Source organism: Schistocerca serialis, chromosome 12 (genome assembly GCF_023864345.2).
Source record: "Schistocerca serialis cubense isolate TAMUIC-IGC-003099 chromosome 12, iqSchSeri2.2, whole genome shotgun sequence".
NCBI lineage: Eukaryota > Metazoa > Arthropoda > Insecta > Orthoptera > Acrididae > Schistocerca > Schistocerca serialis.
This window is the reverse complement of record NC_064649.1, coordinates 144,833,158-144,851,269: the sequence shown is the minus strand read 5'-3', so window position 1 is coordinate 144,851,269 and position 18,112 is coordinate 144,833,158. Positions and strand designations below refer to the sequence as shown.

Here is an 18,112-nt window from a genome sequence, read left to right as displayed (position 1 = left end):
CTGTTAAATTTCATACACGTTCCCCCTTTAAGTCAGATACGTAGTTTTGTGTTGACAGAAGAGCCAACACCGTGTTACTAGTGGAGGCCGAAATGCACGCGTTTTAACTCTTGCAGGCTGGCGTGAGGAGAGAAGAACTATACTGACTTGAGGTCTGGAACATGACAAGGAACTAGAATTCAAAAAGCGGACGTAATTACTTTGATACTTAACTTTAATCCATTAATGATGAACGTCGCTCTTGACGGTACATGAGTAACTGAATATGGCGCCTTGCTAGGTCCTAGCAAATGACGTAGCTGAAGGCTATGCTATACTGTCGTCTCTGCAAATGAGAGCGTATGTAGACAGTGAACCATCCGTAGCAAAGTCGGCTGTACAACTGGGGCGAGTGCTAGGGAGTCTCTAGACCTGCCGTGTGGCGGCGCTCGGTCTGCAATCACTGATAGTGGCGACACGCGGGTCCGATGTATACTAACGGACCGCGGCCGATTTAAAAGCTACCACCTAGCAAGTGTGGTGTCTGGCGGTGACACCACATGTAGCACATTAACTCATTCGTGAAGTAATCAAGCCTTTGAAGCTGTTTCATAGACGGGTGTTCTATTGTTTAAAGAATCGGAGTGTAGTGGTAATCAGCAAAAAGTAACGTTGCAGCTTCAAGTAAAACTTGCTCGTACGTACAAAAATAATTGAGTTGGGTAAACGGTCGCCACCCTGATATTACCCGATGCACGAACACGCAAAGAGTCGTCTGGTTCGTGGCAGGGTTTTTGTACCTGCTGGGTGAGCTGGCCAGTAGTACGCCCGGCTGCAGGCTGGGCGACGGCGGGCCGTGTAGCGCGCGACTGAAGCGGCGCGCCTGATCTTGGGCGTCGCTCGCTCCGACACACGTCGCAGACCGGAGGTGCCGCGGGCGCGCCAGGGACCACGTGTTGTCGGCGAGGCGCGGCGGGGCGGGGCGGGGCGGGGCGAGGCGAGGCGCCACCAGCCGCCCAGCAGCCCAGCGTCTCTCTCCTGCCTCTCAGAGAAGCTGTCCTGCGGCTAACGTGGGTGCCCAGTTGCGAGCGTATGCGAGGCGTGACGGTGGACCTGGAGGCATACATCAAGAGAGCAGAGTTCTGCTACGCCTGTCTGCTTCGTCGCCCCGGTACACAATATAGTTACCGAATGCGACAGTCACAGCTCTTCTGTTTGTTGGTATCTGGACCCGAACGTGGCGCTATTTTCGGAAGACTGAGAAAGCAGGAAGCGTTCGCCTAACACATATGCTCGCAAGAACAGCCCGACAACGTGCATTCCAGTAAGGCGGTCCGCGATTGGTTGGAACGTCACAGCTCTTTCCGAGACATGGCTTTCCTTCGGATCAGCCGCACAGCTACAGAGGGGCGTGAAATCTGTAAAGAGAGCATTACCAGAACTGAACGGCACAACAAACACAGACAGAAAAAACGATAGTGTCAAACGAGGATTTAGCCTTGCGCATTTGGCTATACCTTGTATTTATCGGAATATCGATTCAAACTATCCTCTGTCCAGTACTACAGCTAGGAAAAAAAGTAGGCAATTGAGCATCATCCATTACAGAGAAAATATGTATGTTGTTAGCCGGCTTTAAAGAGAGAGAGAGAGAGAGAGAGAGAGAGAGAGAGAGAGAGAGAGAGATGTGACAGCGATGGGAAAGCGTAGCTCAGTACTTTCTACACAAACATCGCTAGAGTGTTTTTCAGCATTCTTCCCAGATGGACAAGACTCTGTGTTCCTTATACTGCTTATATTAACTGATGAGTACGCACAACAATAGCAGCTTTCTGTAGGCCGAACAGAATTACCAGCGGAAGTAGTACGCATCACGATTTTAGTTAAAGCAAGAAAATGTGAGTGATTCAAATCTGGGACGGAGCGATGACAAAAAAATTGTGTTCTCATCTGTGTACGTAGGTTGACAATTGCGCCTATCATAAGAACTCGCTTCAGAATCGGCAACATTCATTTCTCTCGTGCGGATAGTTTCGACGCTATGCGTAATAGGTGGTTATAGTGGAAGCGAATGGCGCAGAAGCTGCGTGAACAGGTAAACCTACGAGATGGACATGGAATCTACCGGAAGGAGGATGAGGTCGAAAGATTTGTTCGAATCGGTGAGACGCAGCCGTGATAGCGCAACAGAAACGCCTATTGTACTCTCTCAGCGTCAGACCGCTTTCTAACATAATGACGATGGAGGTGTTTTAGACGATACATTAGCGCACCAGACGAGCGCAATATTGAGAACAGTGGCGCGAACATTTCTTAGAATTCCGTCCGTTTCGGGGACCTGTCCATCTGGAGGTGGTTCCATTGTGGGGTTTACCGCGTCGCACTGCTCCGTCGCTCAACAACCGCGTTCAGTCGCCATCGCTCCTCACGGAAACTCATTGGGAGCTTCACCTGTAGGGTCACACAGACGCTTCATAGCTACGTAAGCGGGTTACAGCCAGCCAGCCAGCAATACTGCCACATGCAGGCGGTTCGTTGACAGCATTCGACACGCGATCTATCTCTGGCACCAGTAACAGACAGCTGCGTGGTGGTGGTGAAGAATTTAGGGCGCTCAGTAGCATGGTCATCAGGGGCATTACTAGATATCATCATAAACTTGTCGTGAATTAAACGTGACTGTCCTTGAAAGAGAAATTTCTGTGATGATTTGTTAAGAAGACACATTTCCATATTCCTTCAGAATGTCTGACTACGTTGACACAAATGTGGTTCGTTTCGTCCAGTCATGTGGAAGAACGTCTTAATGATACTTTCCCTGTTTATATCGATGGCTTACTACTTCGGAAAAGGCGGTGAGGAGCCATCCATTGACAGCTCGTAGACTTCCTGTCGCCAACACTTTAAGTATGTTATTCGTCTGACGATTTTGTCGGGCGTCGATCTGAAACATGTGATAAACAATGCGTCAGTATTAGTCTGCCATCAGGTGTACCTCGATGAAAACAGCAGGATGACTGACGGTCGATGTGGGAAGGGGACAGTATGGCCAGCACACGCGAATGGCTGCCGCAGCAACGCTCGTGCACTCCAGTTCTGCGCGCTCCCCGCCGAGCCCTATTTGGTTTGCTTCGTAAGGTGGTAATTGCCTTATCGATTTCCTGCGCACTTTTGGAACTAGTCTGACATTCTGCCGTGGAAAAGAAACACACCTGACAGAGAAAAGGTACAAGCAATGGAAAGCATTCATATTTTTACGTAACTAGCACGTCATTGGCAGAGCTACTCTCACGCGAAAAAAAATCGCAGCAACAAACAATAATTAACGTAGGTAATGAAATTTCGGCAATACCTTTGTCAAGGTAACATATTTAAGTCACACTTCAAAATCACAGCGCGAGATGAGCCATTGAAAATGTGAAATGCTGGCACATTAATAGCATACGTAACCGCCACATTGTTAAATGCAAACATGCATGCATTGTATTGTATAGGGTGTTACAATATGGTACGGCCAAACTTTCAGGAAACATTCCTCACACACAAAGAAAGAAAATATGTTATGTGGACATGTGTCCGGAAACGCTTAATTTCCATGTTACAGCTCATTTTATTACTTCTCTTCAAATCACATTAATCATGGAATGGAAACACACAGCAACAGAACGTACCAGCGTGACTTCAAACGCTTTGTTACAGGAAATGTTCAAAATGTCCTCCGTTAGCGAGGATACATGCGTCCACCCTCCGTCGCATGGAATCCCTGATGCGCTGATGCAGCCCTGGAGAATGGCGTATTGTATCACAGCCGTCCACAATACGAGCACGAAGAGTCTCTACATTTGGTACCGGGGTTGCGTAGACAACAGCTTTCAAATGCCCCCATAAATGAATGTCAAGAGGGTTGAGAAGTCAAGATTACCTTCCTTCAATTGGGCCAACTGGCGGTGAATCGAGGAAGTACAGTACATACTGACGAAACTAATATGAGCTCTGACATGGAAATTAAGCGTTTCCGGACACATGTCCACATAACATCTTTTGTTTATTTGTGTGTGAGGAATGTTTCCTGAAAGTTTGGCCGTACCTTTTTGTAACACCCTGTATAGGTGCTGGAGGTCGATTTGTGGGATGGAGTTCCACGCCTGTTGCAGAGGGGATAACCAAGAGAGTGCTCCTGCTGTCATACGAAATCGCACCCCAGATCGTAGTCCAAGTCGTAGGTCCGGTGTGTCTAGCATGCAGATACTTTGGTTACCAGCCCTCAACTCGCCTCCTCCCAAGCAACGCACGGACATCACTGGCGAGGAGGCAGATCCAGCTTTGATCAGAAAACACCCTGCCGTACAGTGAGTTCTCGCTTGGCACCACTGAAGTCGCAGATGGCGGTGGTTTGGGGTCGGTGGAATGCACGCCACAGGGCGTCTGGTTCTGAACTGTTCTTGAAGTGACCGATTTGTAACAGTTCGTTGTGTCACTGTGGTGCCAACTGCAGTCCGAATAGCGCGAGAGCCATAAGCCGAACACGGTGCTCTTCCTCTTCCCTCCCAGTAGCGCCACGTGGGCGTCCGCTGCCTTGTCACATTACGACAGTATATTCTCGTGACCACCGCTGCCCGTATTCACGTACAGTGGCTACATTCCTGCCGTTTCGCAGAAGGAACATCCAGCTCCTCGTTGTCTTGTTACAGCACGTCTTCGTTCAAATTCAGTGAGGTGTTGATAATGGCATTTTGTCAAGTTAAAGCCATTCTTGGCTAACGTCGATTCACCAATCTGAAAGGCAACTAACGCTTACGACCGTTACAGCGTGTATTTCAAGCAAACCTGATTTGCATCCTTATTGTTGTGTTGGCAGAAGAGCCAACACCGTGTTACTAGCGGAGGCCGAAATGCACGCGTTTTAGCTCACGCAGGTTGGCGTGAGGAGGGAAGAACTATACTGACTTGAGGTCTGGAACATGACAAGGAACTAGAATTCAGAAAGCGGACGTAATTACTTTGATACTTAACTTTAATCCATTAATGAGGAACGTCGCTCTTGACGGTACATGAGTAACTGAATATGGCGCCTTGCTAGGTCCTAGGAAATGACTTAGCTGAAGGCTATGCTAAACTGTCGTCTCTGCAAATGAGAACGTATGTAGACAGTGAATCATCCCTAGCAAAGTCGGCTGTACAACTGGGGCGAGTGCTAGGGAGTCTCTAGACCTGCCGTGTGGCGGCGCTCGGTCTGCAATCACTGATAGTGGCGACACGCGGGTCCGATGTATACTAACGGACCGCGGCCGATTTAAAAGCTACCACCTAGCAAGTGTGGTGTCTGGCGTTGACACCACACTTACAGTGGCGCAACTAGGGCCACTCTTACGCGAGTGGCACGAAATTTGAATAGATATCATCTTTGGTTTATGCGTTAAACTATTTCTCGGTGTCGCGATTTTTTTTGCCATCAGTGCATATGGCATAGTTGAACAGATCATAAGGCACCTCCTAGCGTATTTTCTGGATGGATGTTGCTATAGTAGTTGTCCTTCAAACAAATAGCTGTCAGTCACATTTTTGCTCTGATCCGAGTACAGTGGCGTTGTGGTGTCCAGCTTGCGGGTAAGTCGGTTCAGTGACGTTTCTAAAATTCTCGTACAAATAACCGCTCGACTCGGCAGTCGCGCTGGAAACACCGCTCCCGTTCGCGACTACGTTGGCTTATCGGGGACAGAAACGTCGCGTTTGGGAGAAAACGATGTTAGTAGAGAACGAGTGAGAGGAGTGTGGGTCCGATGCCGGCGGCGAGAGCAGTGGGACAGCGGGGTGAGGTAAACACGAGGGCGCAGGCGTGCCGCACGTGCTCCCGTTCCGCCCTCGCCCCCGCCCCCGGGCCCCCTCGCCCCTCGCTCCGGAGGCGCCGGGCGTCGATACCGCGGCCGCCGCCCCCCTGCCCCCCCTCCCCCCCCGCCTGGCTGCCCCACTCCAGCGCGCCGTCCCCGCCTGGGCGCCCTGCCACCGGCGGCTGCCGCGTCCGCGCGCCAGTTCAGTTGTGTCTGCCCTCCCTCCAGTTTGTGTTCGCCCTGCCCCGTTGTTAACTGTATAGCGAACCAGCCAGCCAGCCAGCCACCGCTACTATCTCGCACACGCACGTTCCAGCCGGCCCGCCAGAAGCGCCGAAGCAGCACGCGGCCAGCTCCCGGAAGAGGCCTCCGGTACATGGCAAGTGAGGCCGGCGCGGAGCGCGGCTGCTGTGTGGCTCTGTGTGTGGCTGTGTGAGTGAGTGCGTGCGTCAGGGCAGCTGCCGGGCACTGAGCAGGCTGGGAGGACATGCGGAAGGGCTCACAGCTTCGGATGCAGAAACCTGCGTACGAAATAAAAGATGTAGCTGTTACGATCAGATTTCGAGTGCAGTCACATTTTTGTGGTAAGCCAAAGCCTGTCTCATCGTTTTAATACTAGCGTACGCATACTGTGGTGCGATATGAAATGGAACGAATGTGTGAAATCGGAAGTGTAGAATTCCGATGAATGCAATTCGTTGGGAGGATTCAACGAAAGTGAAGAGCAGTTACGAACAAAAATATGCCGGAACGAACAATTTGAGAGATGCAATCCTTATCCAGTAAGAGTGGAAACAAACAACGAAGGATTTTAGGCGCTATTGAGATCGTGACGAGTCTGTACAGCTCTCGAGGTAAGATGCTCTCACCCCGGATCCTGTTCTGGTCACAGCGGTGTTTTACTGGGCACGATGTTATTGTGCAGTCGCACCCTCCCCTTCTGGCGACCTTTGAAGTGACCAGAATGCCGAGGTGTAGGGTGACCTAGAGTATAACGTGCAATTTGACAGTGCGAGACGTGAAAGAAGCGATAAGTGACAGAGAATTGAGGCCCAAACCTAAGCATGTGTAGACCGGCACTTGGCCACCTAGCGATTGAACCACAACGTTGAAATATGAAATGGAGTGAACGCACGAAATCAGTACTGGCGAAGGCAAACGGAAGATTTGGGAACGTACCGGGAAAGCGCGACGAGTAAGCAAAGGAAATCTCACTCCAGACGCTACAGCGGCCAATTCTAGATCTTTGCTACGACGTTTGGACCGCTCACAAGGTAGGTATGACGATAGACTTTGGTCGAAAATTAAAGTGCTGCTGTGTCGTACCAGCCCATATGAAAGGTCAACATAGACGCTCACGCAGCTCAATACCTAGTCGTTAGGAGAATGACTACGCTGTTCTCGTTTAACATCAAACAACCGCTGTTTACCTCGACTGTGCTTCCGTCCCCATAGGGATCATCAAAATACGTGAGTGTAGGGTGCGTACGCCGCCGCACAATTAGTTTCCCCATCCTCCACATGCTAGTAGAATACCGTAGTGAAAGTCGAATATTTGCGGCGAGTGCCCAGTTGGCTGTGAGGTATATATATTGTAGATGTATCTAATGGTAGACGTAGAATCGCTTCTATTTGGCTTTTCTCGTAGTCATGACTGAAAGGGGGTCCCGTTACTCTGTGTTAAAAACTACAAAAATACTTTGGATTCCCAGTCGTATCTTAATCCTCACGACACGTTTCGAATGCTTAGCTTTTCTTCGATAGTGTTAGATGTGCTCTAATATGTTTTGTACCTTATCCTATCGAGCTGTGTGAGTGCTAATGCTAGTGTCGACTGCTGCTATCGTGAGAACCATGATGGCGAACATAAAAAATAATTGACTTTCAGTTGAAGTTTGAACTAAAACTATAAGTAATAAACACACATTCCAGTGTCTGGTAACAGGGTTTTATATGCTGCTGTTTGAACTGCTGTATCCAAACTTTGATACTGTACTAGGCTGGTCGGCCTCAGCATTCACTGGCTAGCGGCACCGTGCCTGTGGCTCTTAAGTGTGCCGTTTTTGTCGATCTGATTATTCTCACAATTGTGTATGCAATGGACCACCGCCACAGTAGAACGCCGCACCTTTTAGTAGGAAGGATTCGTTTAATGGCACACAACTGGTCAACCGCTTTCTGTTGTTACACTGCTGACGAGCTACAGTTGAAACAGGCCTCATCGACTTGATCGGACCTGTTTGCTATATGCTTGACGGCGTACTACGAACTGTAGTAGTAGACGTGCTCCAACTGCGGACGGAAGAAAGGTGATAAATAGTATGCCAGAGTTTCGTAGTCCACACACTGCATGAACGCTAAGTACCGCGATTAGGTAAGCCGCGTACATTAAACTTCCGTATCACTGCTTTCCGCCTGTCAGAAGATTTAGAGTAGTATAAAATACATGTTGGTGATTCCAGCACCAAACTGTCAAGACGGCAATCGGCAGAAAGTAGTTTGCAGCTTCCCCTGTACGACCTATTTGTTCAAGTATCGTGTAAAGTAATGATCCACAGAAACAGACTTCTTACGCCCCAGCTGAATGAAGGCATTTCCAGTTCCGTGTCCGACGGATGAGTTCAACCCTTGGTCGAGAGGGAGGACATCAGAAGTAAAGCGCTTGGTTATGAGCAGGGAAAAGACAGCTTCTTCAGAATCTGATATTGATGTTGGCAAATATCCCTTAGCTAGACATAGATGTTAAACGAGAATTAAGGATAAAAGAAAAACGGAGTAACGCGAACTGTTTCGTACAACTTCATTGTTAAGGTGGCAGTTGCAGTTTGTTTCCTGGAAGCAACTGATGAGGATAAGAGGGCATAAACGCCAGCGACGAGGACGACCATGCGGAATGGGACTGTCACGCTGTTTGTGACTGCCTGAACGCTCAGCGTTTTCCTTTCTTCGCATTCGGCTGGTACCGAGAAGAACCAGAGGTGGATTCTTGCTCTTGCTGCAGCCAGTAAATGGGAGCATTTCCATTGCGATAAAGACTTTAGCTCCTGCTCTGGATTTGGCTCAGGTAACCAGCAAGATCTGCTCCTCGACTCGCCATTAACCTCGTGTTTCGTAGATGCACGCCCGTTCTCCGCGTGACCATGCTTGGATCCTATCCCTTCCGATTCCAAAAAGTCGAACGTTGTAATTTTCTAACACAAAACTCGCATAGCTATTGCGAAAAAGGTAACGACTGTGAACGGAGATACATCTCTAAACGTTACTGTCATTTTTAAAGTATTTAAGTGAAAGTGAAAAACAGCGCTGTGCAGTAAGGTCTCAAAAGTTCTTAACGTGTAGGGAAAATTTAAGGGTCGTGTTCATCGTTCTAGTCTCACTGGTGGCATTGCAGCTTAGCGCTTCCTGTTTTTATACATTATAGGTTATTTTCGCAGTGAGCACGGAGGATCCGTTGCACAGAAGATGTTTCAAAACTTACACGTTCTGCAGCGTGTGTTTGGATCGCAAAGAAATTCATAAGCATGCGCTCATTCAACTTCGACTCTGTTGGAATAGTTGTAGAAATGTAAAGACTATAGCACATTCAGTAAGGCTGTCTATAAGCCACCATCACAGTTAAACAAAAACCATACAGTGTTGAGGAATTAGATACTTTAAATGTCCAATACCGTTTTATTATGGATTGCATGAACTACACGTCACCGTCGATAGCCGGACGCTGTCATTTGTGTCATCACGGAGCGGCTGCACTTGGCAACAGTCTTCCTCCATACCTTGTGTTGCACAACTGGAACCTTCAGGAAGTGTTTTGTATATTAAATACAATAAAAAGTGTGAAAGACTTTTGCTATTTCTATTGTGTCGCCCAGTTGATAAAAGACGAAAATATTGGAAGCGTTACATAGTTGCAGATACGCATGTGGCGACTCTCTGTGCAGTCTCTAAATATCATAGTGCCAGAAACTTATAGCTTACCTGCCGCAAAGTATAGTTAACCTACTGTATTATTCGGCATGGGGGATTTTACGAGACCTACGAAATGTCACCACTAAAGAGTTCCAGGTTATTGTTAGGCGCATTGAATGCAACCGTGTACGCATATGCGAAATCGTGTTGTAGCACTACTCAGTTTAGGTTCACACAAATCTCTTGCTCATGAAATAAGGTAAATCAGCTGTCAACCCGAACACAGTCTACAAAATTGCGTCTATTATGCAGACGTGTCAATCTGTTACCGTGAACAGTTGGTCAGAAAAAAAATTCCTCTGCTTCGCTGTTGCAACTGCACTGGTATTGTTGGACGAAACATGGGTAGCAACTTTTTTTAGTTTCGTTACGTTGAGGAATGAAATATCCGTTGTAAATGTTTTGCTAACCTTCTGTAACTTCATTGATATTCTCAGCTTCAGTTGGACTATATAGTCCATGTAGTACGGAAAAAATTATGAAAACACCGAAACGGTTTATTTTTCGTCTTCAGGTAGTATCTACGTGCGCATGGATACTCTGCAAATCACATTTAAGTGCTCAGCAGAGGGTTCATCGAACCACCTTCACAATTGTCTATTATTCCAATCTCGTATAGCGCGCGGAAAGAACGAACACCTATATCTTTCCGTACGAGCGTTGATTGCCCTTATTTTATCGTGGTGATCGTTCCGCCCTATGTAGGTCGGTCTCAACAAAATATTTTCGCATTCGGAGGAGAAAGTTGGTGATTGGAATTTCGTAAGAAGATTTCGTCGCAACGAAAAACGCCTTTCTTTTAATGATTTCCAGCCCAAATCCTGCATAATATCTGTGACACACTCTCCTATATTTCGCGATAATACAAAACGTGCAGCTTTCCTTTGAACTTTTTCGATTTATTCCGTCAGTCCCATCTGGTAAGGATCCCACACCGCGCAGCAGTATTCTAAAAGAGGACGGACAAGCATAGTGTAGGCAGTCTCCTTAGTAGCTTTGTTACATTTTCTAAGTGTCCTGCCAATAAAACGCAGCCTTTGGTTTGCCTTCTCCACAACATTTTCTATGTGTTCCTTCCAATTTAACTTTTTCGTATTTGTAATACCTAGGTATTTAGTTGAATTTACGGCTTTTAGATTAGACTTATTTATTATGTAACCGAAGTTTGAGTTCCTTTCAGCATTCATGCGGATGACCTCACACTTTTTGTTATTTGGGGTCAACTGCCACTTTTCGCACCATTCAGATATCTTTTCTAAATTGTTTTGCAGTTTGTTTTAGTCTTCTGGTGACTTTATTAGTTGATAAACTACAGCGTCATCTGCAAACAACCGAAGACGGCTGCTCAGATTGTGTCCCAAAACGTTTCTATAGATAAGGAACAGCAAGGGGCCTATAACACTACCTTGGGGAATACCTGAAATCACTTCTGTTTTACTCGATGACTTTCCGTCATTACTACGAACTGTGACCCCTCTGACAGGAAATTGCAAATCCAGTCACATAACTGAGACGATATTCCATAAGCACGCAATTTCACTACGAGCCGCTTGTGTGGTGCAGTGTCAAAAGCATTCCGGAAATCCAGGAATACGGAATCGATCTGAAATCCCTTGTCAATAGCACTCAACACTTCACGTGACTAAAGAGCTAGTAGTGTTTCACAGGAACGATGTTTTCTAAACCCATGTTGACTGTGTGTCAATAGACCGTTTCCTTCGAGGTGCTGGCCGGGGTGACCGAGCGGTTCTAGGCGCTACAATCTGGAACCGCGCGAACGCTACGGTCGCAGGTTCGAATCCTGCCTCGGGCATGGATGTGTGTGATGTCCTTAGGTTAGTTAGGTTTAAATAGTTCTAAGGGACTGATGACCTGAGAAGTTAAGTCCCACAGTGCTCAGAGCCATTTGAACCTTCGAGGTAATTCATAATGTTCGAACACAATACATGTTCCAAAATCCTGCTGCATATCGACGTTAGCGATATCTTCAGTGTCAATTCACACCAACTTTTTTTCCATCAAATAAGATGAATCCCTCCTCGACGAAAAGGTTGCCTTCAGCCCTATTGGATTCCTGATTCAGCGAACGTACTGTTCAATCCAGATCATCAACAACGGTGGAGCGAAGTTTTTGACAGATACCGAAGTGAACGAAGAATCTTTTAGCCGTCTGATGACTGAAACCGTGACATCGGATTTTTAGTCACACACATTCTCGCTAAGTGATTGAGTCACGTTTGTTGCTCAAAAACAGTCTTTGTTTTAGAACTAACTGAACGCCTTTGCCATGGATACATATGAATAGGGAAAATATTATCTTCTACCTCCCTAACCCCCCCTCCCTCCCCAAACCTCTGCCGCTCTCTCTTGTCTTGTTAATTAAGACAGGGGCGCAAAATATAAGCTGTGCTTTGGGCTTTTACTTTTGTTCTTTCCTGCTGTTACGCTTTAATGTACTGTCTTATGTCGCGTCACTTAGTTGTTACCTTCTGATATCTACTTCGCTTATACTCTGAAAGATTTTAATTGAATATCCATATTACAGAAACGCTGACATTTATTTAAGGGTCAGTCAATTGAAAACGAGACAGTTGGGGAAAAATTAAGTAAACTGCCAGTTGTTTCAAAAGTAATCGTCCTAACTGTTATATATTTATCACACTGAGAGACAAGACTGTCAATGTCTTCGTGGCATAATGTTCGCGGTTGCCTGCGGAACAGTGATTGTACCCAGGAGGTCAGCTCTTCGTGCGAAGCAAATGGACGTCCACGAATGTCTTTCTTCAGGGACCTGAAAATATGGAAATCATGTGGGGAGAGACCGAGACTGTGTGGAGGATGTGTAAGGGCTTCCCAGCGAAACTTTTGCTGCACAGTCGAAACAGCATGGCAACAAATGAGCCCGCTTGGGTACAGTCACGGTTCCATAGGTAGCCGCAGACATTAGCACTGACCGTCTTGGGGCACAGCGGTATAGATGTAATAAATTGCGGCGATTACTTTTGAAATAATAAAGTTTTCTGTTTTCCCTCATGTCTCGTTTTAGTCCGACTGACTCCGTACATGTTTCATTTCATTTTAATCAAGTCGCTTATCTCCAGATGAAGAAAGACAATTTTAATTGCAATGTATTCTCTTCTTTAAGTGCACCGTCTTCCAGGAATACTGGTGACCAGTAGTATGATACGCTGTTTGTCAAGGCTTTTCTGAACGGAGTTGTGTGCTCAGTCTAAACGACTGTCGTAAGTTCTTCAGCATGGATAGTCTTCCAGAGGACGTGCTGAAAAGCATTTTAATATCGGTTGAGGTGTTACATGTCCTGCTTCGCTAATGCAAGTTACAGTCTTTTGCCGCTAGGATGGCTCCGAATAGTAGCCTGTAACGTGGTGGTATGTGACGTAACTGTGTCGGTGCCTGAGAAACAGCTTGCTGTAATCTAGCATCTAACCGAAGAGTTCGTCCACACACAGAGCACATTCGCCTTCAGCGTGACAAACACACACACACACACACACACACACACACACACACACGAGCGCTAGGTCATCTGCAACAATCACACGCCCCATCCGATTTTCATGTTTCCAAAACTTAAAAAGCACCTTCGAGGGCTTCACTTTGACAGTGATGGAGCGGCGCAAGCAGAGGTGGTGGTTCCATCAACGAAGTCAAACATTTCTACTGTTGCGATATCAACAAACTGGTCTCTCGTTGGGGGAAACGGGTGACTACATTGACATATGAATGTGTAGACATGAGCTATAAGTGTGTAGAATGGTAATAGAGTTTGTTTTAATTGGAAAGCTTTAAGAGTTTTCACATAAAAATTTGGAGGCATTACTTTTCAGCACGCCCTCGTACGTTCTGGAAAGTGTTTGCTAAACTGGTCAACAAATGAAAACTTTTTGTTAGGTTCCTGGATAAAACAAACTGCACTCGATGCGTTGTACTTCACTCAATAGGAAAACGGTTCTAAAACTATTGAGTTGGTTCTCACTCCTGTGATTTAGGAATACTGTATATACGTAATACTAACTACTGTTTTCTGTATACGCCAATTCATTTATCTGCCTATATACACGTAACTTGAGTACATTTATTACAAACATTAATTCCATATATATAAAATACTCTAAAAATTTTCCTTTTCGAGATTTTCGTTTGTCAGTAGTTTCTAAAGTCTTCCTGTTGATTGTACAGCAGTAGTCTCCTAACATATAAGAATCCCATTTTCCCTGGTAACGTTTCTGCATCGTAGCGCTGTGCTGATGCAATCTCTCCCCATGTTTATCACTAACAGCACCGAGAGACTCTGGAAAGAAGTTTAAGTGGGAGTGTAAGTAGTGCAACTTAAGAGACATGTGACATCCCATTTCACCACATTCTACACAAATTCCACATAATTTTCTGCTTTCTTGTTTCCAAGGAAATTGATGGTTACATCTTTAAAAGCATCATGCAATTTTTTTCCTTTTCGTTCAGTAGTTCAGTAAAATGTTCGCTCTTAATGACTGTCCTAATTTGTGGGCCGATAAATTACACCTTCCTTGAGCTTAACATGTGTCATGTGAGCGAACATTTCTTGAAGACACTCATAGGTTGCACTTTCCATATTCAGGGCCTTTGCGAAAATCTTCATAAGACCGAGTTTCAAGTGGAGTTGGGTCAGCAGAATCTGTTATCTATCGACAAGATTACTCAGTACATTCTTCTGTCCTAGTTCTAGGTTGCTTCGCTTTGGCCACTCTTGCGTTTGTCAGTTGCATGGCTGTCCTACTCGCAAATGGAACTCGAGAACTTGGTATATCCTAACTGCATACCTAGGAGGAGCGCTACAACCTTCAGATTAGCACAGGTTGTCCACTTATAGGTAGGTAATTGTAGACCTTGTAGAATATGCTTCAGTGAGTTGTATGTCTCTTTCATATGTGCAGCATGCACAACAGGATTGGAACTTTTCTCCCATTATGGAGAAACACACGTATTAAACTCTCCTTTGAGGCATGTGTGAAAAGTCTCCAGTTCTGTGGGTTGTATTCAGTTCCCAATGCTGCTAGTAACCCATCAATATTATTGCAGCCGGCTGCGGTGGCCCAGCGGGTCTAGGCGCTTCAGTTTGGAACCGCGTGACCGCTACGGTCGCAGGTTCGAATCCTGCCTCGGGCATGGATGTGTGTGATGTCCTTAGGTTAGTTAGGTGTAAGTAGTTCTAAGTTCTAGGGGTTGATGACCTCAGATGTTAAGTCCCATAGTGCTCGGAGCCATTTGAATCAACATTGCAGAAACAGACTATTCCATCCATTTTTAAAATGTCTACAAATGCCTTACGCCTCTGTTGATATGAGATGCTAACGCCAGTAGGAATTGCATGCATTCCACTGTTACAGCTGGAAACCCAAAAGTTCTGCTTTGGCGTTGCCAAGTTCAAGATCCCGAACAAGGTCATAGAGTTCTTCCTGTGTAGGACGACAAATCTCTCACTCAGTAACTGTAAAAGCTTCATCTTGTATCTCATGTTTATCAGTAGATGATAAATGTTCTTCTTCGTCGTTAATCCAATGTACAGGCAGATGAGGTACAGACAAAATGGCTCTGAGCACTATGGGACTATCTGAGGTCATCAGTCCCCTAGAACTTAGAACTAATTAAACCTAGCTAACCTAAGAACATCACACACATTCATGCCCGGGGCAGGATTCGAACCTGCGACCGTAGCGGTCGCGCGGGTCCAGCCTCAAGCACCTAGAACCGCTCGGCCACACCGGCCGGCTAGATGCAGACAACTCTGAGCTGTTGGGAACAGGGCGAAGTGCTGATGGTAAATTTGGATACACAATCCTTTCCTTTGTCATTGTCATACTTTTATTTATGGGGTTGCACAAAAATAATAGTAGTTCGTATGTTGTTTGGTTCTCGCCAAACCATGGGCACTGGAAATCGCACAGATATATGCTTCCCATTCAGCCACTCTCTTAGCTGCACAGCACGGGTATTACAGCAGAAATAAGGAGCCCATCCTTCCTCCTGGTCACACACCTTGCTTCCAAAGTACAGTTAAGCTTTGCGGAAAACAGGCGTGAGCTTCCTTGTCTGTGTAGTAAATATGATCTCGCCACAAATGTAACAGAAATTGTCACTACTGTTCACACACGAGAGTGACATTTTATTGCAGAACTAGTCACTGGCTCACAGGGAATTACGCAAACCTGAAATGGAAAAAAAGTTTTATTTATATAGTATAAAAGAATACGGAGGTCTCATTACATAACTAACCTATTGAACCTAACGTAACGCATCGTCTCAGAAACTAGGACCAGTTAGTGATTTTTATCGACAGTATTAAAATCAGCACACCGAATTTAGTTAATAGCTGTTACTCCCATTTAGGAACCAAATCCATTGTTGACCAGTGCTATCAAACTTTCCTTGAAGTGAAGTGAAGTGTTATTTGCAACATGTCGTATTTGTTGTTCGTCGTTATATGGCCAATGTATTCAAATTTTCTTCTCTTGATGGTATTGATAATTTCTAAATCTTTGCTGATACGCCAAAGTACACCAACATTTGTGACTTTTTTTTATCCTTAACATCCTTCAAAAAAATGGCTCTGAGCACTGTGGGACTTAACATCTGAGGTCATCAGTCCCCTAAGAACTACTTAAACCTAGCTAACCTAAGGACATCAGACACATCCTTGCCCGAGGCAGGATTGGAACCTGCGACCGTAGCGGTCGTGCGGTTCCAGACTGAAGCGCCTAGAACCGCTCGGCCACACTGGCCGGCTAACATCCTTCGATACGCAACATTTCAAATGCCTCCAATTTCTTACCTAAGTGTTCGTGACTCAACTCCAAACGTAGAGTAGGATAGTGAACATTTATGATCGAATTAATCCAGTGCGACGAGCAATACTTGAGTCATGACTAGTCAGAACTTCTTTAATTTTCTGGAAAGAACTTCAGGACTCTTGAATTCGACAGCAAATTTCTTGAGAAAAGAACCAGTTACTTTCTATTACACTTCCCAAATGTGTATATGGTGGAACGCTTTCGATCTTACCATTACCGAGTGCAATAGTGCCCCGAGTTTCATCCCGGTTTCTGCTGATGACAACCGTCCGTGTTATCTTACTGACGTTTGGACGTAACGGCGTGGCATCACTCTCTTTAGTAATAGTTCTTGAAAATCTTCCGGCCACTAAGACAGGATCACCAGTATATCTAATGTTGTTAATAAAACTCCATTAATCACAGCTCCTTCGTATTTTCCATTAAGTATCAACGGGTAGTAACTAATGGATTTACCATCAAAAAGATCAGGTATACTTACCTGCAAACCAGTCTGGATGCGCAAGAACTATTAAACCATGTATTGGCCGAGTACAAAACGGCATTCTTCACTATTGTTTGCAATGTGTGTGTGGGGGGGGGGGGGGGAGGCTCTTTTACGTGTGGTTGAACACCGTCGACACATACTATACAAAAGGCTTAAGTACACTGTGATCTCTCCACTGCAAAAATGTACAGACGAAATACCACGTCAGAACACTTCTCTCCATTATGAAACTGTTCTCTGTTCTGAAGGAACTGTAGATAAATGGAAAAATCGGGCAGGACTCGCGCTGTGAGGGTTCCGTACAAACTTAATTTATGTTCATCCATTCCGGGAAGCGAGAATCTTATCATTTTTGCCTATTACCGACATTGATACTCGCCAGACATTGGTTCCGGAGATGCTTTATTTCAAGTTTGAAGTCAGATAACAAAGACAAATAGTTTTTTTAAGTGATGTAGTAACAAATTAACACTTTCGGATTTTTTTCTCTGCACATGTACTGTGAAATCTTTATTCATGCCAAATGTCATGATTGTTGGCCAATGGGAAGGTTTCGATGAATGAGTTTGCGAGTATCAAAATATGTGACATAAATGGCCGTATCTTTTGACTCCATTGACGTAGAAGCTAACGTTCATTACACCGCCAAGGGACCACAGTTGCTAGTATGTAATGTATTGCGAATACATAGAAAGAAGGATCCTTTATTGTATGATTATATGATAGCGGAACAAACACTGGTAGCAGTTACGTCTGTAAAATAGCTGGGAGTATACGTGCGGAACGATTTGAAGTGGAATGATCATATAAAATTAATTGTTGGTAAGGCGAGTACCAGGTTGAGATTCATTGGGAGAGTGCTTAGAAAATGTAGTCCATCAACAAAGGAGGTGGCTTACAAAACACTCGTTCGACCTATACTTGAGTATTGCTCATCAGTGTGGGATCCGTACCAGGTCGGGTTGACGGAGGAGATAGAGAAGATCCAAAGAAGAGCGGCCCGT

At 45.6% G+C, this 18,112-nt stretch overlaps 1 protein-coding gene across 10 annotated transcripts in view; it reads left to right on the top strand.

Moving 5' to 3' along the window:
• Positions 1 to 18,112, top strand: part of LOC126428097 (poly(rC)-binding protein 3) — a 503,159-nt gene that overhangs the window by 292,841 nt on the left and 192,206 nt on the right. Inside the window, exon 1 of one of the 10 annotated variants that reach the window (XM_050089992.1) lies at positions 6,013 to 6,179. The exons of 7 other annotated variants lie outside the window; for them this stretch is intronic. The gene's annotated coding sequence lies outside the window, so the exon portion shown is untranslated. Of the gene's footprint in view, positions 1 to 6,012; positions 6,191 to 18,112 lie in introns of those variants that run through there. 2 more of the 10 variants (XM_050089990.1, XM_050089994.1) reach the window with 2 other exon arrangements.